The sequence below is a fragment of the Leopardus geoffroyi genome, chromosome C3 (assembly GCF_018350155.1).
Source record: "Leopardus geoffroyi isolate Oge1 chromosome C3, O.geoffroyi_Oge1_pat1.0, whole genome shotgun sequence".
Taxonomy (NCBI): Eukaryota; Metazoa; Chordata; class Mammalia; order Carnivora; family Felidae; genus Leopardus; species Leopardus geoffroyi.
Window position 1 is genome coordinate 78,748,393 of NC_059338.1, and position 27,707 is coordinate 78,776,099.

The window sequence follows — 27,707 nt, forward strand, 5'->3', positions numbered from 1 at the left end:
ATGCCCTTCCTGGCTTCTGAACAGAGGCCTACCACTCCCTTCCTTTTACAGGATTGGTTTGGATGGAAGGGTGTCCCTTGACCACAGTGCAAACAGTGAAGGTCGAGAGAGGAAGGGAATACTTCCCAATGTTCCGACATTTTCTCTGAAGTCCCCTAAATGCCAGCCTTTGAAAATTCGGGGTGTAAGGTTTAAGATACCCACTCTAACAATTTTCGCAGACTGCTCTGTTACTCCTGCATAAGAGGGCTGCCAGCTTCCTGGCTGCATCAGACAACGTCTCAAACCATACACCCTGCCTGACCCAGGGAGCCCTCTAGCACATGGCCTGTTGCTTCCAAGCACATATTCCCCAGTTCACAGAGCTCTTTCAGAGGAATTCAGCTAAAGGTAAATTAGGAAGGAAGGAAAGAAGGGAAGGAGAGAGGGAGGAAACAGAGGCTTAGACCAAAAGAAAAACCAACAGAGAAATCTGCTAGAGGCATATCCAGATCTAGAGACTGCAGTGACGTCATTGGGCACCATGTTTCCAACAGCATTTTGCCATTTCCTTGTGTGTTAGTGAGTTCTCCTCAGTCTCAGATGGGCTCTCTGCAGTGGTAGCAGAAACAATGCCTTCTGAACATCCTACACCCCGATTGTTATAGCCCAGGATCCCCCCAAACATGAAGACCCTTTCTTTCCCAGCATCTTCACATTGTTTTGCGAGCTTTGCTGGGCCTCTCACTGGTTCAAGGGATGTGGTTTTGCCCAGCACCCGGGTTTTGTTCTTTCCCCTCTGCCGAGAAAGGCAGGAGCTGGGCACTGACAGCCAAACTGTACAGGGAGGATCAATTTTCCTGGGGAAACAGGGGTCTATGCAGAGACAATAGATGATGCCTAATCTCTCTAGTGGAGAAAGCATGTTTACATTTTTGACCTGAGTTTGACCTGAGGTTTGTCCAGCTGGAGAGTGGAAAGAGAGTGTCAGTAATCACTTTTTGGCCTGATCCCAGAACAGAATTTTCATTCATTTCTGGGGGTTCAGTGAGGGGCAGAAGGAGCTGCATGCTCATGAGCATAGGGCTCGCGGTTGCCTTTCCTGCTGTGGTCTTGGCTTCTCAATGCCTGGGACCCCATGGCTGAAACCTGCCAATGGCTATGCCCTCTCCAGCTGGCAGCTTAGATACCTCCAAGGACCACAACAAAGCTGCTCAGTGCCCTCTGCTGGAGTACAGAGACCACCCCCCACCACCAGTGTTGTGCCCCCAACCCCCGACCCAAAAGCACAACTGCTTTGAGCTTCTGATGTCTCAGCGTCCTGGGGCAACAGCCCCCCCACCCTTAACTCGGGCCGGAAGACATAGGGCCAGAGGTGCACCGACCGTCTTGGTGACAGACCCCAACTGAGCTCCGGTCACTGCTCCTCTCCAACACCTTTGTCCTAGAACCAAATGTATATATTTATAAGTTCTCGTTCCTTCAGGACAGGCATTGGCTCAGTTACTCCTCATGCTCATGGGCACACACATCCTGTGAGGATGCTGTGCTGGGCCCGCCTTTCACCCTCTGATCTAATTTGACTATAAGATGAATGAGTTCTTTCCAGACTTTAGCTCCACAGGAAACCATTGCTTGTGGTCAACTTTAATTCCAGGGAATTACTTGGTGGAGACTCCCTCTCCTTTCTGGACCCTAGAATATGCTCCAAAGTCAACAGTGATGTCAGTTCACTGTAACCAGCCATGATGAAGTCAGCAGCAGCCAACGCTGCCGTGCCTCAGATGTGCTTCCAAATTTAAAGTGGTGAATAAAAGTTGCTTCTTTTTCACAAATATTTTTTCCCGGTTTTATTTATGTTTTTTTAAAATTCACGTGCTTAGTGCCAAAAATATGGAAAACGCACATTTATCAAGACGAAAGTGAGATCACCCAAAACCTTTACAGTTAACTGCTATTATCAGTAACTGCTGTGACTTGGAAAAATAAGCAAATTTCTGGGCAGGAAGTTAAGAGGAAATGTGAGCCCAGGCATGAGGTGATCAGTTTCCACTTACTTCATTATGATTTTCTGCCTGCCTTTCAAAATTTTGCCTCCAGGGCAGCATCCTTTTGAAAATGAAGCCATGTGCTTCCTGGTCCGTGTCCGGTGGCAGAGAGAGAAGAAGCCCACCCACAGCCACAACGAACAGTCTTCTGTAGTTTGGATGGGTTAATTAGGTTCTGGAAAGAAAGAGGAGGTAAAGGGACATGGCTCAGTACACCACAATTATTTTGCAGGAGCTTTATGAGTTTTGAAGGACAGCCTGGCCAAAGGGGACATAGACATTCTGGGGAGTAATTAACTGTTAGAAGCAATTATCAGCACGTACCTTGTACTTGCATTATCACAGTGGCAGGACTCACTAATGCAAGGGTTCCTCATCCTCACCCCACTACTCGCTGTTTTTCTCAATTAAAGGCAAGTACTCGCCAGATTAGTTATGAGGAATTGTTAATGTCAAGTAAGAAGAGGAGATAAAGAAAATCCCAACATGAGAGATGAGAGGCTGGGAGAGAGATTTTAGCCAAAGAGGCTAAGCTGATTTCTATACTAAAGAGCATGGGATAAAGAGAAGAGGGAAAAGGAAAAGCTCATGGCCTGGAAGCTTATAGAAGATGCTGGGGAAAGGGGTGCGCCTGGGTGGCTCAGTTGGCTAAGCATCTGACTTGATTTTGGCTCGGGTCATGATCTCATGGTTGTGGGATCAAGCCTTGCATAAGGCTCTACAATGAGCATGGAACCAGATTGGGGCTCATTCTCAATCTCTGTCTCTGTCTCTGTCTCTCTTTCTCTCCCCGCCTGCTTTCAAAATAAATAAATAAACATTAAAAAAAAGAAAAGAGGTTGGGGAGAGAGGAGCATGGGAGAGATTCTGGAGCAGGTACAGAATCTGAATGAACAGGTTCAAGGAAGAAGATCTGTGCAAGCCTGGTGTGGATTACAACTGGATCCCTGCCAAAATTCCTCAGAAAACATGAGAAATCTTTGGAATCACTTTGGAAGATGGCGTTCGTGGCTGGACTGGGCTTCTCTGGCTGTGCCTTTATACAGGGCCTGGACCACCTGTGATACCGATTATACTTGGGTTACAGCAAAATTTATACAGTCCCTTGTTTCCACGGGAGTATAGGTCCTGGGCAGTAAAATGCAACTTTGTCTAATTAACGATGTTTGGTTCAGTGTCTGTCTTCATGTAGGCACTCGGCCAGTCGGTGCTGAATAAATTAGTGGAGATGAAGAGAAAGGACGATGACTTGAATTTATTAAGCCCCCACAATATTCCAAATACCCTCTGCACAAAGTTGAGGGGAAGAAAGCTCAGAGAGGTCAAGAGGCTTGCCCAAGGGTACAATTTATGAGTGAGGCAGCCAGGGGTCAAATCAAGTCTGCGCGAATGAGGATCATTCGCTCTTTATGTTATTCCACAAGGAGGAAGGAAGAAGAAGTCCTGAACGGGGATGGGGGGGTTAATTATAGGTCAATGACTTTTTCCTGTTATATATAAATTCTCCCCAGGGCCTGCTGGAGTGCATTGAGTCTAAAGCTACTGCTGCCAATGCCACCACTGTTACCACCAGTAAGTGCCACCAGACATGATGTCCCCAGTACCTACAAAGACGTGCATTATACGGAGGATCAGGTGGTCTTCTTTAGGCCTTAGAGCACCTGACTTGGAGTCAGATGATGTCGGCTCTCCCATTACTCACCATATAGCAAGGTCTGCACGTCCTTTGCGTCTCTGCAAAGTAGGACTAATTGACAAATGCCTACATCACTGCCTTACTGTAAGACTCAAAGGAAATAATGGTTGTAGAAGTTTCTCCTTTGATTGCTACTGTAATGAGGATTTCTTGGGATGATGTATTTATTGGAAAGATGCAGAAGGTGGTAATGGTGATCACAGAAACTACGCAGTGCACGCTTGTTGAATGAATTAGCAATGACCCCACACATGAGAAACTCCCTCCATCCAGGGACCCAGATGTAGAAGTAAATTGCAGAGAATCTTAGGGTCAGGGCTATGAGGGAGGTTGGTATGAGGAGCTGTGTGCACCGGGATATCCCTGCCTGGTCTCCCCGAAAGCCCACCAGGAAGCAGGGGTTTCCTGCCAAAGAGCTAACCCATCTGCCTGCCTTCTTGACAGCCGGCATCCACCCTATCAGTTGGTGAGTGGCATGTGTGTATCCGTTCAATTACAGAGCAGCTTAGTGTGTGAAAATAAAAGAAAATGTGTCATTCCAGGCTCTTGTCACTCAGGAAGGTTCTAGATTACCTGGATCCCTGAGGGCCCACCCAGCCACAGCCCTGGCCCCACAGGCAGTCTTCCCACACTGTGTGGATGTTGGGAGAGAGACAGAGTCAGGAGGCCAAGCTTGTTTCTTCTCCTCCCTGGCTCTCTGCTAAAAGTTGCCTCCTCGGGGTAGGGGTGGGGGGCACCTCGTAGAACTTCACCATGTGGATGGCCCATCTCTCACACTGTAACATGGGCTTCCTTCCTAATATACTGTCCCATCTGTAGTGACTTGTTAATTTGTGCCTCCTTGTCTGTGGTTAGTCTCTTTCTGTGCTGGAGAAAGCTCCACGACAAGAAATAGGTCCCTTTCTTTCACTAAGGCATTCCGGTGCTTTCCAGCATGGTTGGCACATAGTAGGTACTTAAAAAGTAGTGATGAATGAGCGGACTCTAGCAATCCCGTTCCTAACTGCTCATCCAATTCTGGGGTCCCAGCTACAAAATCAGAACAAATGGCCACGTATCTCGTCTCGAACAAAGCTGAACAGATACATTCAGGGAATTGGCTGCTGGTGTGGCTTTATTTCTGAAGGGTTTGGTAGAAACAGACCTGTCCTGGGTACTTTGGGGCCTGAGTTCCAGTCCCGTTGTGTCCATGGCATTGCAGGTGAACCGAACAAAGCACTTACATCTTGGATTTGAGTCTGTCATGGTCAACCAGATGAAGCTGGATTAGGTAGTATTTAGTTTCTGGGCTTTGAGGCTCCACCTCATTTCCTTCTTTTCCATGCCCTGTTTCTGTTTCTGCTCACTTGTTCACGGCGTCAAGGCTGAAATCTTGCATCTGCCCTCCCCTCATCATTGAAAGGCAGTGCGGTTGCCTAGGGAGAGTGAACTAAGCAGTTAGACAAAGCTGGAGTCCAGCCCAAGCTGAGTGAGCTGGACAAGGCTTAAAAAATTTTTTTTAACAGTTATTTATTTATTTTTGAGAGACAGAGAGAGACAGAGCACAAGCAGGGCATGGGCAGAGAAGAAAGGAGACACAGAATCCAAAGCAGGCTCCAGACTCTGAGCCATCAGCACAGAGCCTGACGCGGGGTTCAAACTCACACACCGCGAGATCATGACCCGAGCCGAAGTCAGATGCTCAACCGACTGAGCCATCCAGGCTTTTAAATACACACACCGTCAGCTCCATCGTTTGTAGACGGGGGTCATGACAACGCTGCATGTGGCATCTGGCACCTGGTACCTATTCAACGGTCACCGTCATAATCACTATTTTACCGGTGAGAATATTCCAGATTTCATGGCCTTGATGTAACACGTAGAATTTAGATTCATCAAGAATCCGTGAATAATTGTTCATTCAGCTCACAGTTAACTGATATTTATTATTAACAAATGTGTGTGCTGGGATGTTCGTACATAGTTCGTTATATAATCCTTAACTGTCTATTTCAGAGATCGTGCACACTGAGTCCCAAAGAGTTTACTCATCTTGCCTCAGGTCATACAACCAGTAAGATTAATAATAGTTGCCATGTTTCGATGGCTTGGTATAAGTCAAGGATTGCATTTTGCTTATGTTTTATCACTTAATGCCTACAACAACCCACAGTGGCATGTGTTTTTATCCCCACTTTACAGATAATAAAACTGAGGCTCAGAGAGTTCCAGGAAGTTGCCAGGTTAATACAGCTAATAAGTGTCCAACCAAACATCGGAGTCCTATGCCAAGTGACTTCAAAATATCCCTGACCTAGGACTAGAAATTCTTGCTTCTGGCTCCAAATTGCCATTTGCTGTGTTAGGTTGGGTCAGTGTCCTCTTCAGAAAGGATGCATGCCCCTGGATGGTTGATACAGTCAAAAAGGAGGTCAAGGTAGAAAGTACATTGTAACCTGTGAAGTGATGTGCTCAAGAACGGCATTCTCAGTGCTAGTGTTAAAGGCTTAACAGTAGGGAACAGTGCTGTGGCCTTTCATGGGACAGGGTAGCAGTGAACATGGCAGTTGTCAAGAGAGTTGTCATGGGACCAGTGGTAGTTATGTTAAGAGCTGAAGGATGGCTAGTGTTGCATACACCACGTGAGGGCAGCCCTAGCGTCATCCCCAACTCCTTCCCTTTGGCCTCTCTTTCCAGACTCCCTTGTAGATGGCAATGGCCACCATCTAATGAGATGTGAGTAGAAGTCCTAAGGTGGCACTCTCCAAAAGAGACTCACGAGCATCTGCTCCTGCACCTTTCCCTCTTCTTTCTGCCTGAGATATAGACACAGGCCTGGAGAGACTGCAGCCTTCATGTGCCCATAAGGATGTGAACAGGGAGATGGCAGAGGCTCATTGTTAATGGCTGCCGTGACGACAGACTTTCGTGTGAGACAAAGATATCCTTAGGTGGTTAAACTCTTGTTACTTGAGTTGTCTTTTATTTGCCACTAAAAGCGTTCCCAACTGACACAGGTGAGGATCGCATAGGTGGGGGTCACAAATGACGGCAGAGAGGAGGGGGGTGCAGGAGAGAAGGGAGCTAAGGAAGCCATCCCACGTTGAGCCAGGATGCACGAATGAGCGGGCACCAGAGAGAGGGGTGGCTGCTGGCCCCAGACGGGGTCCCATGCTCTGCATTTCAGTCCATGTATTCCCCCAGCCCTGGTCATTAGCAAGGGATTCCAAAGACTGTGCCTGGCCCAGAGTGGGGACTCATTCACTCATTCAGAAGACAGGTCTTAAGCATGACTGTCTTCCAAACATATCGCTAAGTGCTCCCCGTGCGTGGCCTTACTTAATCCTACCAACACTTCTGAAGGATGAGTGCTGTACTATCCTGTCCCCATTTATGGATGAGAAAATCAAGTCACAAAAACCACGTCCAAAATGGCTGACCTAAGACCCAAGCCCAGGTCTTACTGGCTCCCAGTGAGCTTTAACTCCTGTGCCATATGTCACACCAAACGTCTGCCCCTCTCCGAAATCAGATTAGACCTACCTACGCACAAAATTGTTCAGGCTCTTTTTGTGGTCCCACATGCCTACCTCTACATGGAATCAAAATATAATAGTTATATTGTCGATTTCTCCAGGGCCGTGGGCCCCTTCCCAACCAGGGACCAGACTTCCTCCAGCCTCACACCCCAGTGCCTAAGATGCTGTCTTCAGACAGCATGGCTTCTGGTTGGAAAAAAAAAAAAAAAGAGAGAGTTAATTAAACAGAAGTTAGTTTGGGCACAACCAACCGGAAAGTGCTGATTCTGAGGACAGGGACAGGGACAGAAAAACTCCAGGCTCTAGTGACAGGAAACAAGAATGAGGTGATTCTGACCCTTCTGAATGATTAGCAGCTTTTCAGCTTTTTGCACCATTCATTATACAAATTGTAATATTGCTAAACTCTTCACGCATGCTGTGCCTTTGTCTTACGCCTCAGATACACGCTAAGATTTCTGGGTGTGGCAAAATTAAGAAACCACCTTTCAGTGTGGCTCACGAGTGCTCTGTGAGATCTGGAACACAGCCTGTCCCCTCCCTGTGAGTGGTAAGCCAAAGGAAAGCAGTAACAATCACATCCTGAAGCAGGTAAGGACCGTGGATCTTGTTAATGGCCAAGACAAACGCTCTCCATGCTGGATTGATAATAATTTGTCAACCTTTGTTACCAAAGTCTTAAAAAAAGCTGATGTGAGTCACGAGGAGCTATTTTCATACGATTTGTCACCTTGATCTGAACGGGAAACGAATTGCTAAATATAAAATGCCGTTTTGCCGTGATTCAGAGCTCTTCCAAGCTGACAGACGTCGTAAGGGGATACAGTGTTTTCTCTCTTTCTCAAAGAATGAAGTCAAGGGGCCTGCCTGCTCCGTAGTTTCTTATCAACCTGAACAGAGATGAGAGAGAGAATGCCGGCAAGACAAGCACGAGGAAGAGGTTTGTCTTTTCTGCTTTCAGACACTGTCCACGTAAGGAAAAGAGGCCGTAATCCACGTGGTCTGTTTCTAGGAAAACGACGGCTGCAAACTATGATTAGCCTCGCCTTCGGGTGCTACAACTCGATTTGTTTCCTTCTCACAATGCATGTAAATGATTATATTCGAAAATTAGAATATATTACAGTCCTTCCCCATCCTCCCATACTGCCACGTAATTGTAGGCTATACAGATTGGTTCTACTTACCTAAGCATTTCTGATTGAGTGTATGCAAATGTCAAGGTATTCCTCAAGGTATCTTAGGAGGAAAGACAGAATCCTTAAATGGTGGAGCTCAAATGGTGTTAAGCAGTTAGACACTAAAGCTTAGGGGCTTTTTTGTTTGTGTTTTGAGAGAGAGAGAGTGCGCGTGGAGGAGGGGGACAAAGGGAGAGGGAGAATCTTAAGCAGGATCAAGCTCAGTGCAGAGCCTGACACAGGGCTCAATCCCACAACCCTGGTATCACGATGTGAGCCGAGATCAAGAGTCAGATGATCACAGATTGAGCCACCCAGGTGCTCCGCTAAAGCTTAGTTCTGGGTGTGTGTGTGCTCTGAGTGAGCAGAATGCGCAAACATCTTGCCGAGACTCTTTGAGAGATACAACCTGAAGAGCGTCTAGTGACAGAGGAGATTCTCACTAGATATTTACAACCCAGTGGATCTGATATCGCACAGCGTCGTGGCCACCGGCCCAGGTTCTGGGTGTAGACAAATCCATGTGGGAATTCTGGCTCTGCCGCTGACGACTGGAGCAGCACTTAACTACTCCAAGCCTGGAGTGTATGGGTGTGTGTGTGCCTATGTATGTGTGTGCATTCATGCGTGCATGTGTGTACGTGCATATGTGCCTGTGTGTTCACATGCATGCATTCATGTGTGTGCATGCATGTGTGTGCGTGCCTGCACGTGCATGTGCCTGTGTGTTTCATCTGGAAAATGAACATAGTGTTTTCCCCGTAGGGTTATTTTAAGTAATGGATGATATCACTGATGTCATTCAATGTTTGAAAGTTCCAGGTATTGTTCATGAAACACAAAAACGCAGTCGATAGGTTAACTATTTGGTCACTAATGCAAGATGCAAATTGTTGGACATAACGTGCTGTTTCATTAGAAATGCTAAAATAGGATCTCTGGTGATGTCAGAATTTGACCCATGACCTTGCCCCTCCAGCTCAATTTTACATGTTTTCTTAACCACAGATTCTCCCACTCTGAGAGTTTCGGGAACCCAGACTGGAGGTGGGTGGACAGTGGAGTGAACCCTAAAGAACTCATGGCTTCCCAGTTCATAGATTTTAATCCCCGTTCCTCTCCTAGCCGGATCCGCATCTCTGAGCATTCTTTCTCCTGGACTCATGTTTCTCTGATCATCCACTAAAGATGGGTGATTCACAGGATCCATTTCTTAGCCCTCTTCTTGCCCATACCCTCTTCTGGAGGATGAGTCTTGTTTTGTGAGTCTGATTGCGACTAGTATGCCAATTCAGGCCAAGTGTGATTCTCCTGCCTGACCTGGGTCCTTCACTTAGAGCCCCTTATAGACCCACCTCCCTGCTGGGCTTCTCAGACTCAATCTTCCATTGACACCTGACACTCCTTGTGTGTCTGAGACTCTTCATTCCTTCACCCCATCTCCTCTCCCACTGCCGTCTAACTCAGGTGGCACCTAAGTAAAAAAAGAAAAAATATGGGAGTCACCTGTGTCCACTCCTCTCCTTCACACTCCATATCCAATCAGTCTGAAAGTCCTACCAGTTGTTCCCCCTACATGTTGCTTTAACATACCTGACCTCACGGTGTCCACTACAAGTGCCCTGGGCTCGTCTCTTTGCCCCCTAACCAGGCTTCCTAGAGCCATCCGTATATTCTCACTAGCCTCCCATGTCCCTCTATCCATTTTCCACTCTGAGTCCAGAATAGTCTTCCTAAAATGCTGACCCTATCCCCACCCCTGCTTTAAACCTCGTAACAGCACGCTATTTTTCTCACTGAGTACTGCCCAAACCTAGTGGGGATGCTCAGGGCAAAACATACTCGGTGGTCAGACAACTACGGGGGCTGGTCCCGGCTATGCTTCTCCTCCCCAAGTATTAACTAATCCCACGTAGGAGGAGCTTGCTTGATTCTTCTAACTCTAACTTCCTCAAAACTTATTTGATCCTGTCCTTCAGAACCAGTGTTCCAGAAATCTCCAACCTATAGGATAAATTGCAAGGTTCCTGGAGGGATTTAGATGGTCGTCTGGGATCATGCCTGCCCTGTATCTCTGCAGCTCGGTAGGTTATCAATCCCCGCTTCACACTTGATGCTCTGAGAGAACGATCATTGGAAATGGTGAGTCTATCTTCTTCTCCGTGGGTCTTTCCTTGACCCACGTCAGCCCGCATGCTGAGAGCATGGCTGCCCCACAGGGGGCAAGGCAGATCAGAGATCAGCGGCAGGCTCTCGAGCCAGATGGACGAGACCAAATCTGGAGCGGGATCTTGGACGATTTACTTAACCTCTCCTGTCCTTGGTTTCCTTGCTTGCAAAACGGGGATGGTAATAATAAATCAAGCCTCCTAGGGTTATTATGAGGATTAAATAAGTCCTTATATGTAAAGCACTTAGGTCTAACAACTTCTACAAACACTCAGCTAATATTATCAATCTGCAGGTAGACGACTGTCATAAAAGGCAGGGAATGTGCATTTAAAATCAACAAAGCTTTCCTGGCAGTGAGGCTCCCTGCTTTCGCTCTCCTCCAGCTTGCTGACTGGCTCCCTGGGCGCTCAGTCCCTGAGGGCTGTGATGGACTGCAATACGGTGCAGCCTCGTGCACCCTCAAGTTCGTCTCCCTGGGTACCCACACTCTGTCCTTGACCAGTCCTCGGGAGCCCACGTACAAAGCCTGCTCAACTTCTCCGAGCTATCTGTTCTCCTCGGTGCCCACTTCTGCCTAACACAGGACGTGACGTCTCACCCTGTCTAGTCACACTGTTCTCGGAACACGCCAGGGAGCTGATGTTTGTCAATCAATAAGAGCTGGAACTCCACCAGCATCATTGGCTACCCCAAGGGGAGACTTGCAGCCGATGTGGGGGGGAGGGCAGTAAAATTGCCACCTGTCCCCTTCACTGATATGGTGGGTTGACATTTTCATAATCTACTGTCACATGCAATGCAAAGCCCGCTTTAAGATAAGTCCTCTAGCCCATACCTTCCTGATGCTGTCCCTACATCAATTTTAAAATTATGAAATATATTCGTGGGTCAAGTTATAGTTACTTTCCAATTTTTTTGGAAACAAAAGAGTGTAGAATGGCTAAAATGGAATGGAATGGAATGGAATAGAATAGAAGAGAATAGAAAAATGAGTACATGGCAAGCACTAAGGGTAAGTACTGTGTAATATATTTTGTTCAGTTTTATATATCTTTTTATGCATTTGTGTATACACGTATGTGCACACTGGAGCATGACATCAAAGGTATTTTTACTCTAGGTCAAGAGATGGGGCAGTCTACAAAACACTATCTGGAGCCCTTCTCATAGGAAATATTTTGCAGTCCAACTCACTGGAATTACCCACAACTCTGTCTTTTCTCTTTCTAAGATATGAAGCCCTTCAAAATAGCAAAGTAAAGCGAAATACATGAAATAAAATCCTCCTTGACATGTTTCCTCATTTGAGGACCTCAGCCACATCATCCCTGGGAACGTGGAGACACGTTCCCTGGGAACCTGTGCTCACAGCCACCCCCCGAGGGGGAAGCAATCTGTCCCCGCTGGAGTCCCAGGCACAGTGGAGATGATTCAGGTAAGCAAGGACAGCCGTCCCTGCCCCCAGAGAGATTTTTAGTCACAGAGAGTGACAAAGACTTGCCGGTGAACTCCGATCACCAGAAAGTCCACTTTCTAGGGGTGTCACGTCTACATATTGGAGCTTGGAAAATATTTAATGAATGAACCTTCATTTCCTCTGCCCCTGTCCCAATACACCCATGGTTCCACACGTTCACACTGACTCGCCCGTGGGAAGCTTTGCCCCTTGTTCCTTCAGCATTTGATTTTTCCTCCAGGTATGTGGTTTTCAAGCATTTTCAGCAGCTGAGCCCTTGGCTTCAAAGAAAATCTTTAACAGCACCCCAACATATAAAACAGATAAAAACCATGAAAGGGGTCCTACAGCGTTGAAATCACCATTGTTTGATGAGGGAAAATAACGATAATAGGTTTGTTTTGCTTTGTTTTTAAGAACCTCCGCAACCTATCTTTAGAGCCTGGTTTGAAAACTAAGTACTTGAGACACTATGGCGAGATAGGTCCTGTCCATCACTGAGTGTTTCTGAAGCCTGAGTGGGAGAGTGCATGGCCTGGATCTTTACTGGAAGCCGTACAGGCCTATTACTATTTCAAAAGAAAACAGATCGACCCTTTTTTTTATTTGGAAATAGTTTGGGACTTACAAAAAAGTCATGACAAAGCAGAATTCCTGCATATCCTTGACCCAGCTTCCCCAGTGATGACGTCTTCCATTGCCATAGGACAATGATCAAAAGTAGAAAATTGACACTGGAACCTTCTGGTAACTGAATGACACACCTTATTCAGATTTCATCAGTGTTTCCATGAGGGTCCCTTTTTCTGCTCTAGGATTCAATCCAGAATCCCATACTGCATTTAGTTGTTGTGTCTCCTTAGTATTTTTCAAGTGCTAACAGTTTTTGGTCTTTGCCTTTTATGATCAGGATGTTTTTTAAGAGTATCACTTACTTTTTTTAAAAAAATTGGAATCCGGTTGAGGAACTGAGCCTGGGTGGCTCAGTCGGTTAGGCGTCTGACTCTTGGTTTTGGCTCAGATCATGATCTCATGGTTTGTGAGTTCAAGCCCCGTGTCAGCATGGAGCCTGCTTGGGATGCTCTCTCCCTCTCAATCTCCCCCTCCCCTGCTTGTGTCCACTCTCTCTATCTCAAAATAAATAACATAAAAACTTATTAGATAAATAAATTTGAGTATAGTTGGCAGACAATGATGCATTAGTTTTGGATGTATAACTCAATGGCCCTGTGTTATTATTGTAGGTTCCACTTCAGTTTTCCATAGTTGAATAGCCTTGGGCAAACCAGCTTCCGTGGGAGCTCTATTTTGCCATCTCTGAATCACCAGGATCAAACTGGAGGACCCTCAACCCTTCTTTAGACTCTATATATCCACAGAACTGATACAGGCACTGTTCTCAGCACCAAGGTGCTGATACGTGCCATAAAGCCACGGTTCACGGTGGAACTTTAATCACCATGGCAGGTCTTCCCAGTTGTCTGATTTTATAACCTACTCAAAGAGGCTCTACATGTCTCTTAAGTAATTTTTACAATATTTAACTATTCAACCAAGAAACTCATTTTAACATGTATCATTGAGTTCTTATAATAATAGTAATAATTATAGCAATGTTTTTAAGACTTGACAATCTGCAAATGCTCATGAAAGTTATTTCTTTTGATTCTCAAAACAACCCTGTGTTTCCACTATAAAAGGAGAACGTAGATGCAGAGAGAATCGCTGACTTGCCAAAGGCTTCCAGCAAGAAGCTGGAGCTGAGATGGAGTGTCCCATGGGGGCCACAGTTCAGAAAGCTTTGGTACCTGGTCAAGAAGTCTCCATTTTATTGGGTCCACAACCCAGATGCAAGAATCCCATGAGGAAATGCAGAATAGCTCCAAACTCAAATTCAATCTCTCTTGGCATGTTAAGTTCCAGAGGGCAGAAAGATTCCCCTTCTCACCTCCTCTTTCTTCACAGGAACCTTTCTCTTTAGGCTACCTTCCCAGCCTTCCAGCGGTTCTCATGAGTATTAAATACATCGGTGAGTCTGCCGTTCCCCGCCTCAAGCTGGAAACTGGAATCCAAGAGTCACGAGAAGGTTCAGGTCAGTTTTGTGAAGCTGCCAAATCTGATGGGCGAAACGTTCATCCTATTTATGTTATATGTATTTCAAAGGTTCATATTCATTTAACTGTGAAAACTGAACTACTCCCGAGTTATTTGAAAGAACAAAAGCTACATTGTGGGCAGCGGACTTTGGCCTAAGTCCGAAAAACAAATGAAGGGTAAGATAATCCTGAATTTCTTAGGGTCCTATAGCAATGAAGCAGCAGGTGGAGGCTGGGGTTCTGACCACAGAAGGCACAGGAGACAAAGCTGCGGGTACCTCGCAGAACATGCACAAAACTGGTGTACTGGCTTCACGCAGCTTTTGCCTCAGAAAGAGAGGTGGGCGTTCCCTGTCGTTTTCCCTCTTCTGATGCGCCAGGGACAATTTTGGTGGTCATTCCATTGAACACCTTCAGTGTGCTGCATGGGAATAAACAAAGATCAGCCAAGTGAGACCAAGCAAAGGTTGCATTCTGCAGAGACACCAAGTCAGGCAGATGGGTGGCAAAGCTTTGGAGTAGAAAGAAGGGAGGGCTTAAGGGGAGCCCTGATTGGAGGCTGTTGGCAGGGGGAGCCGCAGGTGGGCTGCTAGAGGCGGCCATCCTTTGTGATGGGTTACTGACGCATATTTGGCTTTCTCTGGTTGGTTCCAATTGGAATCAAGGACTAAAATTAGAGAAGCTGTTATTAATCAAGTGCTCACTGTCTGGGGCCAATTGTTAAAGGGGTTACTGTTTAGCTTCCTGGATTGTTACTAAAGATAGCGGTTTGACTTCCTACCAGTCTGACTAATGACAAGCAGGCTTTCTGGGCTTTATCGTAGGTAATGTGTTGCTGTGAGTTTTAGATTAGAGTTTTTTATTTATGTATTTGTTTGTATGGTCAGTCTATCAGTGGGGTGCCTAGGGTGTTCCTGCAGGGAGCTTGGAGTCTGTTTAGAGACACGAGTGTGCATGAGGGTCTGGCAATACCTGGGCAGTAGGGAGGTGTGCAAGATTAAGCAAAGACTAAAGGAGCAGTGCAGCCAATTAGAAGGTTCCAGAAAACTTCACAGATGCTTAACCTCAAGCTGAAAGGAAAGAGAGGACTTTGCCCAGTGGTCACGTCAGGGAGACTACTCATGCAGAGAGAATGATATTCCAGAGAGGGCACAAGTATATGAGTCTAGCATGTTTTGTGAAGCGACATAGTTCAATAATGTTGAGTTTTACGTGCAAAGGAGGCAGGAAGGGAAGATAAGGGGGAAAGGACCTTCTAAGCATGGCTGAGCAGCTTAGAATTTGCCCTGCCCTCATGGGGTCCTGTCAGGATGGTGGGGAAGGGTCTGGAGACAGGGAATGCATATGAGCTTCAAAAGCTGGTCTGCACTATAGGACCTGAGAGTCGTACGTGGGGTGCAGACAGAGAAGGAGCAAGAGGAAATTAGGAAAATACACGGGATTCAGTCTTGGGCAATGAGACGGCTTACCTTGTGATCTCGTCATCAGCCTCTGACTTCTCCATGGGACGGGTCTGCCCTTTTCCTCCGCAGAGTCTGGCGCAGAATGGACGCTCAGAGTGTACTAGATGAAAAAATAGACAGCGTACTTCTATAAATGCAAACTTTTATGACATCTTTCAGGCATTTGATTCACCGAACAAAATCACCCCAAGTGACATGCAAAACACAGCTGAAGGAAAAAACTTGGAGAAAACAAAGCATGGAACACAGTGAGTCGCAGGTGTCCCGCTGAGGGTCCCCAGGTGGAGACATCCGGTCGTCAGCTGGACTTACGGGTCTCAAGCTAGAGATTCAGACTGGGAAGCTGTTATACAATAAGGCAGCTTCGTGAGACTCACAGGCCTTCACAGCCTGCGTTCTGGGGCCAGTAGGCAGACAGGGAGAGGAGCCAGGCTGGCCAAACAAAGTCCAGAGCAAAGGTCTGTTCAGAGGTTGGGTAAGGAAGACAGAAGTCTTGCAGGACGGGCATCAGGGCTGGCACAAGGTGGGCACAGTCACCAGGGCAAGAGCGCAAGTGGACCAGGTGAGTAGGACTAGGGCCAGGTGTGGATGGATACAACAGAGTAGCCCTCCGGGAATGGGGGAGGGGGCGGGGAGCCAGTGAGGTGCGGCTCTAACTCCTTGCTGGCACAGTATTGCCTTGGCCAGTGCTAGTTTAGAGCCTCCCAAACACAGAGTCAACCTCCTGCATCTTAAGGTGCTCCCTAGGGCTTTGGAAAGCTTGGAGCAGGGGCATTCTGTGGACACAAGGCTCCTTGGCCTTCCTGTCGCAAAAGGTAGTCTTCCCTGTCTTTGCATCCTTCAGTCCATAGAATTGGGCAGAGGGTGAGGTTGGCCTGAGACTTAGTTAAAACAGAGATCTCAGCTGGCTTCATGAGAAGCGCTGAGGCTGGGAGAGGCCTTTGGGGACATCACATACTTAGGCGAAAAGGCAGGGTTTGGGTCCCCCCACCTTGGCCAGTGGTTGCATGTATTTGCTCCCAAAGCAAAGAGAAATTCCCCCATAGGTACCCAGCTGGGCACTCAGCCAGCAAGACCCCTGACGTCTGCATCATGTACCACAGCATCCAACACCTCCTTCCCCGGAGGGCTAGGAAGAGCCTCGTGGAGGACGGATCTCCCAGACAGATGGGCTTGTGCGTTATGCCAGAGCTTCTGAATACAACCGAGTAGGCAATAGGGGGCCAGGGAATATTTTTGAGCAGAGGAACCACCCTATTGAAATTGAACCATAAGAAGACAAATCTGGTAGCACCAAGTAGGAGGGAGGAGAAACTGGAAATAGGGGAACAAAGATTGACGGTCAATAGTCATTACGGCTTGCAGCAGCCTTGCAATGACAGGGGAGTGGTCATAACAGCCATAACCAGTCATGACGGAGCTTGACACTGTGTTCTAACTGTCCCACCAACCCAGAAAGGGAGCTGCGGTCATCCCCAGTGAACAGGTAAAGAAGCCAAAGCAGAGGGGAATTGTTACACGCATAGCCCAAGCTCAGTTTGTCAGAGGTAAACTGGGATTTAAATCCCAATCAATCTGCATCCTAAATCCTTAGTCTTTCTAACACGTCCGTGCACAGCTGTGATCGGTGATAATTCACACATCACATGGCAGAACGAGCCCCGGGCAAGAGGGTTCCCGGTCTCCCTTTTCTCCCACAGGACACAGAGGGTTAACTAGCACGAAGGCACACACACTGTTCCTCTTTGTTTAGCTACAACTCGAGTTTCACTCCTTCATCAAAGGAAGTCCCCATAGGACAGTTGCTGGGGCTACAGTACAGACTTTCTGTCAACCAGGAAGGGTAGAGTGCTCCCCCTGAAAGAGGCCCATACCCTGTAGGCTTGGACTGTGCAATCTTTATGTAGGCACAGAGCCCCAGATACTTCTTCTGGAATCACAAGGGAAGCCGGAGTCTGTTGATAGCAAAGTGGTGTAGATGGAGCCTTGGGCTAGGTTTTATAGCCCTTAATCACACACACCCATATGTGCCAAGAGGGATATGCCTTGAACAATACACTGTCACGGGTTGATAAGACAGGCATGCAATACATTTATTCTCTCAGAAAATAACTTTTTATTGAGTAGTTACTATGTCATTTGTCATAGGATCATTTCTTTTTTTCTTTTTTATTTATTTTTTAATTTACATCCAAATTAGTTAGCATAGCGTGCAACAATGATTTCGGGAGTAGATTCCTGAATGCCCCTTCCCCATTTAGCCCATCCCCGCTGCCACAACCCCTCCAGGAGCCCTCTGTTGTTCTCCATATTTAAGAGTCTCAAAGGAATCATTCCTGATCATAGATCCTAGGTGAATCAATACATTAAAGCGGCTTATATGATTATACAATGTAATGTTATCACGGGAAGGACATACCGATGCCTTTGCCATATCTGTTAGTGCGACGGACAAGCCCTGCCCACACACAAGGAGAAAGAACAATACGCGGGCACGAGTACTAGGAGGTGAGGGCAGGGAGGCCCTCGTACAGTCTTCCCAACAGAGAAGCAAAAGGGATAAGTGTATTAGTCAGGATTCTCCAGAGAAGCAGCACCACTAAGATGGAAAAGAGCGGGGAGGGAGAGAGAGAGAGAAAAAGATTTATTGTAAGGAACTGGCTCATTTGATTATGGAAGATAAAAAGTCCCAAGATCTGCAGGTAGCAAGCTGAAGACCCGGATGGGCCAATGATGTAAGTTCTAGTCTGAAAGCCAGTAGGCTTGAGACTCAGGAAGAGCCCATGTTTCAGATTCAAGTCCAAAGGCAGGAAAGGATCCATGTCCCAGCAAAATGCAGTAAAGCAGGGATTCCCTCTTACTCATGAGAAGCTCAGTCTTTTTTGTTCTATTCATATTCAGGTCTTTGACTGATTGGGTGAGGCCCCCCCACCTTAGGGAGGGCAATCTGTTTACTCAGTCTACAACTCAAATGTTAATCTCATCCCCAAATGCCCTCACAGACACACCCAGAATCATGTTTGACCAAATGTCCGGGCACCCTGTAGCCCAAGGTGACACATAAAATCAACCATCACCGTAAGGCCTCCCAGCTTAGAGATCAGACTGTGAAAAAGTGAGGAATGGTACCCTCACAGGTGGGGGTGATGGATCCCTCAGTACAGCTGAGGGAGGGGGTGCACGGTAAGGGGGACAGGCAGGAGATGTGGGAAACTGAGACCAGACTTTGATGACTGCAGGCCCCCGGACAGGAGTGCTGGGGACATGCCCCTCAGGACCCCATAGATGGGAAGGGACAAAGCAAATGCCCAAAGGGTGATTTTAAGCAACCCCCATCCTCCTGCTGACTAGACTTTCAAGAGAGACACTTCAAAGCATCGAAGTTAAAACTAGGTTGTGTTAAAAGTCATCGGAGAAAAGACAGGTTACCGACAAAGCAATGGCAATTAGGCTTACGACAGATATGTCCTCCTGCCAACAGGTGCCAGGAAAGAGTGGGTATCATCTCAAAGGTGCTGAGGAACAACTATTGACAATCTAGTGCAAATAATAATAACTAATAGCTATCAGCTTTTGAGCACTTCATACGGCAACCCGGAGGTCTGTACTCAACAGAACAATCATTTCATGGGAGGAAAGGAAGGACTTGCAGACACAGCAAAAATTTACTAACCACTGGCCCTCATGGGAAAGCAAAATCTGCAGGAGGACGGGTAGGGATGGGGAAACCAAAGGGGAGTGCTGGTAAACTAGGTTGCCGAATCTATTTGACAGTTAATTGTAAGAAATTAATAGTAACTTCTATCTTGTTTTAAAAATGGTAGAATTGAAAATGACAAGAAGGAAAATACAAGGGTAAGTAGTAAGTGTTTGAGATAATTTGTGCCTCATGAGAATGGTTGAGATAAAGAATATATTTAGAACTCGGAAAAAATGATGAGTTGAACATGAATATTGGAAATAAAGATTAATAGCACAAAGAATCGAAATAGTCATATCACATAGTAAATATATAAAATACCAATTATGGACCTGATCCATGGAAAGCCCTCCTTTCTAGGCACTGGTGACTGAGAAGGACAAGACAGAAAAGTCTCTTTCCATATGGATTGATTCATTTACAAGTTTTTTGATGTTTATTTATTTTTGACAGAGAGAGAGAGAGAGAGAGAGAGAGACAGAGACAGAGCATGAGCAGGGGAGGGGCAGAGAGAGAGAGGGAGACACAGAATCCCAAGCAGGCTCCAGGCTGTGAGCTGTCAGCACAGAGCCCAAAACGGGGCTCAAACTCACGGACCGCGAGATCATGACCTGAGCTGAAGTCGGATGCCCAACCGACTGAGCCACCCAGGCGCCCCTGGATTTATTCACTTAAATTGAAATGTGTTCCCACAATAAACGTGGTTATTTGTGGCAGTGCTGAGAGCCACTTCAGGTTTTCTTTCTAAGAATAGGTGATGCCTATAAACCATAAATAAGGCCTTGCTGCTCATCCAGAAAGAAAGTCTTCTTGATGAGAAGTCTACTCACAGTCCTTAGCAATTAGCCTGACATCTGACACAGGTCTTTCCCCCTGGGCTTAACATGAGGGTGGGAAATAGCTTAGCTTTAACACTCAGACACAGCTGAAGACTGGAAGGTAGGCAGCGGCCTGGGCCAGGCAGATGTGGGGCAGGGGGCCCTGGGGAGACCAGAGCACGGAGCTGGCTTGGGGGAGCAGATGTGGATTCAAGCCCCATTCTCTCGTCTGTCTGTGCTGAGCAACTTTGGACAAGTCAGTTACCTTCTCTGAGCCTCAACTTCCTCATCTGTAAAGTCCGCGAGGTTACTAGAAAAATCACGTATGATAATGGATGTGACGACCCTTGTAGGAGCTCTCTGCTCCTCAACAGTAGGTGTCCAAATACTGATCGGAGGCCCCTCGCCGATGTTTCTTATTTCTCTCAATGTGCTTGAAGCTTCTGGAAGGCACGTACTGGATCTTATTTGTATCTTTGTATTCCCTGGTATTGCGCTCAGAACACTCTTAACAAATGTTCCTTAATTGAAGTAAATGAAATGAAAGTGGATTGAATTGACAAAATCTAAACATGATACAATTAGAACACAGTGGAGGACGCTATCTCATTAAGGGCTGTTTTCTTGGCTTTTCTAGAAATATCATAGATGTTCAGAGAAGAGAGAGATTAAAGTGGACTGAATAAACATTTATTGAGGACAGGCATTTATTGAACACCTGTTTTGTGCCAGACACTCTACTGGCCCTTCTCCCAAACGTTATCTCATTATCCTCAAAAACACGCTGAGAAAAAGTACGATTAGCTTCATTTTACAAATGAGAACCCAGGAGTTCAGCAAAGCAAATTAAGCCGCCCAAGTTTACTAAGGTGAAGAAGCAGGGATAGGGGCAGGGTAAGAAGGCAACTCCCTCTGGTCCTCGAGCTGCGGCCCCTGTCCTCTCTTTCTGATTCAGCCCCAGGCAGGGGGAGGGAGGCACCCCTGCTCGCCTCCGTTTGATTTCTCTTGTTTTCTGCCACACTGGCTGAGCTGCACTCCCCGTGCCCATTTTCAATTATAGCTTGCAAGCCTGTGCTTTGAAAAACATAATTTATTTTCCCAGTCAGACCAAATAGAAAACACAATTGTGTGTTTAAATACTAATTAACCTTTCACAGTTGTATGACTCTCTCTCTCTCTCTCTCTCTCTCTCTCTTCCTCCCCTAAAGGAAAAACATTCCACGTGCAGGACAATTCTTGCCACAATTTCTTGCCTTGATCCTACCACGTGCAGGTCTGAAGCATGTGGCTGTGCAGACCTCTGGACTCGAATTAAACTTTTTCTGGAAGAGCAGAGGACTGTGGATGTGGTCACTAATGTGCTTTTCTCTCTTCGTGGAGAATTCTAAGCTCCCTTTGCCAAAAGGGTTTGCATGGTTCATTCCAAGGATGACTCCGTTGGGGTTCCATAGATATCATTCCCAATGATATTATCTTCTCCGCTCTGAGATCTCCAGCAGTTAAAAGGTCATGGGCTTTGAAGGCAGCCAGACTACTCATTTCAATGGACTTCATACGTTCACACAGACCAGTTTAAAGATTATTCCATCAGCCGCTGCATATCGACTGCCGTCCATTGCCCACTCAGCTGCTTGGCCCTCTTCTGCTTACCATGTCCTCCAGTCTGGGGCTCCATTTTACATCCAGGTCCTTGCATTGGCCACTTGGGTTTGGAGTAGTGATACTCCACCTTCACCTTTAAAGCCTTTGAAAACGCTACCGTCTACGTCTCTCCCCAGTCTGAGTGCCCAACTCAGAAAATACTCTGTCATCCTCAGTACTCCTCTTTAATGGACCCTATGACCTGTTTGATTTTGGCCACATTGACTTTATACTGCTCGAGGGGATATTCAAACAGAGATACGATTGGATATGTTGGTTCAAAGTTCCAGAAAGAAAGGGAAGAAGGCTGGACAATAATGGTGTCATGGAAGGTAGAGAAAAGGGAGGGATTACTAGAAGAAAGGAAGGTAATGGAATCAGATGCAACAGAGCAGTCCAAAACAATAATAAAGGGGTGCATTTTTTGAGTCTGCCACTCAAGAACCCAATGTTCTCCTCTGTTAGGTACATTTATATGCTTGAAAGTCAAAGACACCAAATGAATTGCAGTGAGTTAAAGAGAGAATCAGAGGAGAGGATGTTAAGAGGGACAGCATCAATCTTCATTTCATGTTGCCTAGCACAGGGCCTGGCATACGGCAGGTGCCTGTTGGGTAAGTGCTAAATAAATGGGATTAGAGGGAAAAGCCAGAGTGGAGGGTAAGAGCTTTGGTGACTTGCCTTGAGAAAATGTCGCAAGGATCTACTCTCAAAACGTGTCTGCAGGCTAGCTACTCTCAAAACGTGTCTGCAGGCTGTAAGCGTGCAGGTAACAATTACACTATGACTTTTTGAAGGTGGATAATAAATTGTGCACATTGTATTAGGGCATACGAAAATGAGGCTGTGTGCTTCAGTTACAAACAGAAGGGTGAAGTCTTGGTATTGTGAACAAAATCCAAGGTGGGATCTCTAAGTCAGAAACGCCATTTGACAAGTGCACGGATAGGTGACCTATCCCTTGTTAATTATATTTAACCAGTCCCCTAGAGGCTGGTATTTATCCATTGGTCTTTTTGTCAACAGATATCAGTTGAGCTCCTACAATGTATAAATCAAATTGTCCGCCTACCATGTGACAGTGGCAGATTCTATGATTCTATGAGGAAGATCAGAATGTGTGCATCTGTTGGGCACAACAACTGCTCCCAGGAGGGAAAAAAATCTACACAAATTTCTGTCCGTATGGCTGGTCCCAATGTTGCTGCCAACGTGGATTCGGAGTGAGAGGAGCTAAGTGGGTAATTTTAATGACTATGGACTTGCAACAGTGGTAGACCAATGACTCCATTTTTGTCATTGACATTGACTTTCTCAGTTGACCAGATTTCTGTGTGGGCAGGTTTGGGTACCCATCTCCTTGGATATTACTAGACAAACCAAAGTCACTCTTTTAGGAATTTCTTTTTGGTGAAAGCACAAGGTCAGAGTCAAAAGCTGACAATGGTGAGAAACGAGGGCAAGGATTGACACCTTCCAGATGCTTCTCCAGCATCTGGTACATAGTAAGCATGAGGTAACAATTTTTTGAATGGATGAGTGGATGAATACATGAATGGGTTTCATGGAATATGGAACAGGGATGGGGACGATGTTCACTTTTGCTAGCCTTGTTGGTTCCAGCTGCTTTTCTCTTGCCTTTTTTTTTTTTTCTGCCTCTACACCTGACCCAGACTTGCAATGGTTCTTCCTCAAGTCCTTTCATTCTCAATGGAAGGATGTATACATGTAAGCGTGTGTGTGCATGTTTTATGCACGTGTGTGTGTAGTTGGATCTAAAAAATGATAATTATAAGTCTGAGTATCAACCAAGAAATATCCACCAAAATTTCTGTGCCCTCATATTCAAAACTTAAAATGGAACAAACCAAAATTAACTAAACTAACAACAGCCGCGGAAGGCAGTTTCATTATCCCATTTCCCATGAGGAGGGTCCATACCAAAGAGAGTCAGTGACTTGCCTGGGTGTCATTACTAAAAAATGGCAGGACCAGGGTTCAAACCCTGGTCAATTTGGCTCCACACCTGGTAATACTCAACACATGTAACACTTGGATTTCCTTTCAATAAAAGAAGAGATCCGTCATAAAACTTTTCTGCAATCCCAGTATTCTCTGATACAATGGATTCTTTTTCTTTGCCTTTAGTGCCTAGCATTGAGTGTTGTTGTAGGGCATGTGCGTAGATCATGGTGGTTTAGACAAGGTCCAGTAGGTGGAGCTAGAGAGCAGACATGAACCGCGTGTGGTTGGGTAGCGTAGGTGGCTCTTGAGTGACAGAATACCTGGGCAGTGACTGTCCTCATCAGAATCCCGATAGTTGACTTCCTTCTTCAGAATGTTACTATTACGATCTGGCCTTAGGGGGGAGGGAGATGAATTCCTGAGAGGTAACTCTCCCAGTCCTGAAAGACTAAGGCTAGAGAGAATTTCCCACTTCAACTAAGTTCTGTGAATGTCGTTCTATGGGAAAAGGGAAAATCAATTAAAGAAACATGAGTGCGTCCACAGTGTCTCAGGTGATCAGTGGTTTGAGTCCCGGTTTTCTTTCTTTGTGTGTGTGTGTGTGTGTGTGTGTGTGTGGGTGGGTGGGTGTGTGTGTGTGTATCAGGATTCAAGTAAGGTCAAGATATTGACATTTGTTGATGTTTAATAACTTTCCCATTCTTTAAAAAGAGGCTTTATTGGTTTAGATTTACAGAAAGATGTAGAAGACAGTATGAAGCACACCCATATACTCCACACATAACTTCCCTTATCCCAGTGGTACCCCCTTACCTGCGAGGGGTGCAATCCCAGACCCTGAGGGGATGCCTGAAACCCCAGATAGGACCTCTATATACTATGTTTTTTTCCTGTCCACACATATACACCACTGATAAAGTTTGTAGATTAGGCACAGTAAGAGATCAACAATAACTAATAATAAAACAGTATACTATAATCAAAGTTATGTGAACATGGTCTCTCTCTCTCCGAATATCTGCACTCACCTTTATTCTTGTGAGGATGTGCGATGCTGTAACACCTACGTGATGAGATGGAACGAGAGGGGTGATGCAGGAGCCATGACCTAGCCTCCCGTTGACCTTCCGACAATGGGTCACAAGGAGGATCGTCTGCTTCTGGACCTCAGTCGGCTGCGGGGAACTGAACCTCAGATAAAGGGGGTGCTGCGTTCACATCTCAAACCAGTATGGCACATCGCTTGTAGTCAGTGCATTGATATCCATGCCCTATTGTCAACCAAGTCCACATTTTATTCAGATTGTCTTAGGTTCTAATGTCCCTTCTCTGTTCCAGGCTTCTATCCAGGATACCCCATTATGGTCAGTCACGTCTCCTGACGCTCCTCTCGGCCGTTCCTCAGACTGCCCTCGTTTTTTTGATGTCCTTAGCAGTTTTCAGGATGCCCTACTATTGGAACCGGTTTTTCTCGTGAGTAGACTGGGGTTATGGGTTTCAGGGGAAGAAGAGGTAAGTGCCATTTTCATCATATGTCAAGGGTACAAACAATCGACATAATTTATGACTCTTGGTGTTTAAGCTTGACCACCTGGCTGAGGCTGTCTGCCAGTAGAATTCCTCCTTCCTGGAGGAGGGGTTCATCTTTTTTTTTTTTTAATTCGAGCCTTCAACAGATTAGATGAGGCCCACCCTCATTGTAGAGGATAAACTGCCTTACTAAAGTATACTGATTTAAATTTTAATCTCATCTAAAACCACCTTTAAAGAAACATCTAGAATAATATTTGACCAAATATCTGGGTCTCGTGGCCTAGCCAAGTTGACACATAAAATTAACCACTGCCAATGGTAAGACGGGAGGTGATGGTAGGCAGAAGTAAGGTTGGAGGACCTTGCTCAGTGTCACCCCGGTGGGTGTGGAAGATCTCTTTGAGAGAGGTCGGACAACTGATCTGTATTACTCTGGAAGCGGTGTGGGGGTGAGCTAGCTGGAGCCATTTGGAGCAGAGGAATGGGGGACGGGCAGTGGGAGTTCTGGCTTGTCTCTCTGTAATTTTGACACGATCATTTCACCAGTCTGAGCCAGCATATACAAATCATGAAAGCCAACAGGTGGGAGGGATGATATCTTGGTGGGTGAGGGAACTGACTCGATTTGTAACAGCAGACTATATGACATGCGCTGTGGTAGGAAATTTATACTCATTCGTTTATTCATTTATTAAAAGCATAGATGACGGGCCGGTCACTGGGAAAGGGGATTTATGTTCAGTGACTCATTCTCTGCTGATGTTGCAGGATTCTTTACCTCAATCCCCGGGATTCGTGGTCTCGCTGCTTCGAAGAACGAAAAGATGGACACAAATGAGCAGCAGGCAGAAATTTATTAGAGGGTAAGATCAGAGAGTAAGAATACCATGAAAGCTCTCCTTGCAGAGAGGGGATATTTGAAAGAGAATGCCCGTGACTACAGGCAAGGATCCTTGTTTTATAAGGTTCTGGTCCCCACCCCCCTCCCTTTGCCCCTTGCTGCTTCTCAGGTTTTACCCTTACTGGCTTGATAACTCTAGTCCTGGATTGTCCATTCCTGATTCGCTTGATTCCATCACAAGGGGTGACCTATGACCATATCATTCCTTGTGGGTCATAGCACTTATTTTGTTGTCGGGTCTTTGATTGCCCAATGCCTGAGGGGATCCTGAGGGGGAGTAGGTGGTGTCTATTACACTCAGGAGGAACCTTAGGCCGGAGGGGGTTTGCTGTGGTCAGACACTCCCATCATTGTTTCAAAATATGTGTTTCTCCCCACTGGGGACCGCCGGTGCTAATCTTTCCCTCTCGGACTGGTTTATCCTATCTTTTCCTATCATACTAACTTACATACCCATCACAAAACAGAGTGTCGTCATACCCATTTTATGGATGGAGAAACTGAGGCTTGGAGACCTTTTGCAACTTGCTCGAAGCTCAGGGGTCAGATGTAAGCGAGATTAGCCTGGCTCCCTGGCTTGTTCTCCCCCATAACTCATGCTCGCTCTCCACATCTTCTATGACTGCGCGTACTTCTCCTGCAGGGACTGGGAGAGCTTCACGTGAGCCCTGAGGACAGGAGCCAGCATCTGGGGGGACCCGTCCCTAAGTCCTAGCGCTGTTGTCTCTGGTGATACATTTCCCTCTGGGCTCTGGCTCCAGCTCCTGATGGAGTTCTCAATGACCGTTCATTTCGTAACATCTCCCCACCTGCCTGCCAATTCATTTCCTGGGCTGATCGCACAGAAATCAATGGGGCCAGGATGGAACTCGGCCTGCAGAAAGCCTGTTCGTGTCTAAGGGCAGCGCAGGGCAGAGGGGAGAACACTGCCACCAGAATTAAAAGCAGAAGATGCAGATCAGCACAGAAGGTACGCCCAGCAGCATGCTGGGGGGAGAGGAAAGTGAGGAGTTGGGGCGCCTGGGTGGCTCCATTGGCTGAGCGTTCGACTCTTGATTTCGGCTCAGGTCACCATCCCAGAGTCGTGGCTGGAGCCCCGTGTCAGGGCTCCGCACTGAGTGTGGAGTCTGCTTGGAATTCTCTCTCTCCCTCTCTCTCTGCCCCTCGCCCACTAGCACGTGCTAAACAAACAAGCAAACAAACAAACAAACAAACGGAAGTGGCCCCGGCCCTCAAGGATCACGGTGCCTGGATACACATTCAGAGACACGGTACGAGGCTCCCCCAGAACATTGCTCTTCGTGCACGCGGGCGAAGCTCTCCGGTCCTTGCTGCTAACGGTCGTAATGAGTGCGAGAAAACCCACCCACTACACTAATAAAATGTAACGCTCAAATCCAGCAATAAAATCGCCTATTCATATGTACTTTTATGTCTTCTGATATAGTAAAAAGGAGTCACATTCCCCTAAGAGTTTCTAAAGTCAGTACGCAGATTCCCTCCCTGTCTAATCCATTGGTTTCCCAGATAACATCCCGGG

At 46.5% G+C, this 27,707-nt stretch overlaps 1 long non-coding RNA gene across 1 annotated transcript in view; it reads left to right on the forward strand.

The window, feature by feature from the left end:
• Nucleotides 1-27,249, forward strand: part of LOC123585426 — a 107,725-nt gene extending 80,476 nt beyond the window's left edge. Inside the window, exons 2-6 of the long non-coding RNA XR_006706157.1 lie at nucleotides 11,826-12,029; nucleotides 14,016-14,142; nucleotides 14,705-14,707; nucleotides 25,072-25,206; nucleotides 26,035-27,249. This is a non-coding gene — a long non-coding RNA (uncharacterized LOC123585426). The remainder of the gene's footprint in view (nucleotides 1-11,825; nucleotides 12,030-14,015; nucleotides 14,143-14,704; nucleotides 14,708-25,071; nucleotides 25,207-26,034) is intronic.
• Nucleotides 27,250-27,707: the final 458 nt, after the last annotated feature.